Source organism: Cuculus canorus, unplaced genomic scaffold (genome assembly GCF_017976375.1).
Source record: "Cuculus canorus isolate bCucCan1 unplaced genomic scaffold, bCucCan1.pri subtelo1, whole genome shotgun sequence".
Taxonomy (NCBI): Eukaryota; Metazoa; Chordata; class Aves; order Cuculiformes; family Cuculidae; genus Cuculus; species Cuculus canorus.
The window spans coordinates 1,253,589-1,255,934 of record NW_026527860.1 but is presented as its reverse complement, the minus strand read 5'-3'; positions in this window follow the sequence as shown (position 1 = coordinate 1,255,934).

The following is a 2,346-nucleotide window of genomic DNA, read 5'->3' as shown; positions in this document are numbered from 1 at the left end:
CTGGAAGGGTTTTGGTGGTCCCAGAGGGGTCTTTGAACGACCTAAAGGGATTCCAGAGGGTTCTGGACGGGTTTTGGTGACTCAGAGGTTTCCATGAAGGATCTAAAGGGGTTCCAGAGGGGACCTTGAAAGATCTAAAGAATTTCCAGAGGGTTCTGGAAGGGGTTTGGTGGTCTTTGAAGGATCTAAAGGGGTACCAGAGGGGACCTTGAAGGATCTAAAGGGTTTCCAGGGAGCTCTGTAATGGTTTTGGTGGTCCCAGAAGGGTCTTTGAAGGACCTTAAAGGGTTTCAGAGGGTTTTGGATGGGTTTTGGTGGTCTCAGAGGGGTCTTTGAAGTTTCTAAAGGGGTTCCAGAGGGGTCCTTGAAGGATCTAAAGGGGTTCCAGAGGGTTCTGGAAGGGTTTTGGTGGTCTCAGAGGGTCTTGGAAGGATCTGAAGTGGTTCCAGAGGGGTCCTTAAAGGATCTAAAGGAGTACCAGAGGGTTCTGGAAGGGTTTTGGTGGTCCCAGAGGGGTAATGGAAGGATCTAAAGGGGTTCCAGAGGGTTCTGTAATGGTTTTGGTGGTCCCAGAAGGGTCTTTGAAGGACCTTAAAGGGTTTCAGAGGGTTTTGGATGGGTTTTGGTGGTCTCAGAGGGGTCTTTGAAGGATCTAAAGGGGTTCCAGAGGGGTCCCTGAAGGAACTAAAGGGGTTCCAGAGGGTTCTGGAAGGGTTTTGGTGGTCTGAGATGGGTCCATGAAGGATCTAAAGGGGTTCCAGAGGGGTCCTTGAAGGATCTAATGGGGTTTACAGAGGGTTCTGGAAGGGTTTTGGTGGTCCCAGAGGGGTCTTTGAAGGACCAAAGGGGTTCCAGAGGGGTCCTTGAAGGATCTAAAGGGTTTTCAGAGGGTTCTGGAAGGGTTTTGGTGGTCTCAGAGGGGTATTTGAAGGATCGAAAGGGGTTTCAGAGGGTTCTGGAAGGGTTTTGGTGGTCTCAGAGGGGTATTTGAAGGATCGAAAGGGGTTCCAGAGGGTTCTGGAAGGGGTTTGGTGGTCTCAGAGTGGTCTTTGGAGGATCTAAAGGGTTCCAGAGGGGACCTTGAAGGATCTAAAGGGTTTCCAGGGAGCTCTGTAACGGTTTTGGTGGTCCCAGAAGGGTCTTTGAAGGACCTTAAAGGGTTTCAGAGGGTTTTGGATGGGTTTTGGTGGTCTCAGAGGGTCTTGGAAGGATCTAAAGTGGTTCCAGAGGGGTCCTTGAAGGATCTAAAGGAGTTCCAGAGGGTTCTGGAAGGGTTTTGGTGTTCTTCAAGGGGTCCTGGAAGGATCTAAAGGGGTTCCAGAGGGTTCTGTAAGGGTTTTGGTGTTCTTCAAGGGGTCCTGGAAGGATCTAAAGGGGTTCCAGAGGGGTCTCTGAAGGATATAAAGGGGTTCAAGAGGGTTCTGTAATTGTTTTGGTGGTCCCAGAAGGGTCTTTGAAGGATCTAAAAGGGTTCCAGAGGGGTCCTTGAAGGATCAAATGCGGTTCCAGAGGGTTCTGGATGCGTTTTGGTGGTCCCAGAGGGGTCTTTGAAGGACCAAATTGGTTCCAGAGGGGTCCTTGAAAGATCTAAAGGGGTTCCAGAGGGTTCTGGAAGGGTTTTGGTGGTCTCAGAGGGGTCCTTGAAGGATCTAAAGGGTTTTCAGAGGGTTCTGGAAGGGTTTTGGTGGTCCCAGAGGGGTCTTTGAAGGACCTAAAGGGGTTTCAGAGGGTTCTGGAATGATTTTGGTGGTCTCAGAGTGGTCTTTGAAGGACCTAAAGGGGTTACAGAGGTGTCCTTGAAGGACCTAAAGGGATTCCAGAGGGTTCTGGAAGGGTTTTGGTGGTCTCAGAGAGGTCCTGGAATGTTCTAAAGGGGATCCAGAGGGTTCTGGAAGGGTTTTGGTGGTCTTCAAGCGGTCCTGGAAGGATCTAAAGGGCTTCCAGAGGGGTCCTTGAAGGATCTAAAGGGGTTCCAGAGGGGTCCTGGAAGGATCTAAAGGGGTTCCAGAGGGGTCCTGGAAGGATCTAAAGGGGTTCCAGAGGGTTCAGAAAGGGTTTTGGTGGTCTCAGAGGGGTCCTGGAAGGATCTAAAGGGTTTCCACAGGGGTCTTTGGAGGACCTAAAGGGTTTTCAGAGGGTTCTGGAAGGGTTTTGGTGGTCTCAGAGGGGTCTTTGAAGGATCTAAAGGGGTTCCAGAGGGTTCTGGAAGGGGTTTGGTGGTCTTTGAAGGATCTAAAGGGGTTCCAGAGGGGACCTTCAAGGATCTAAAGGGTTTCCAGGGAGCTCTGTAATGGTTTTGGTGGTCCCAGAAGGGTCTTTGAAGGACCTTAAAGGGTTTCAGAGGGT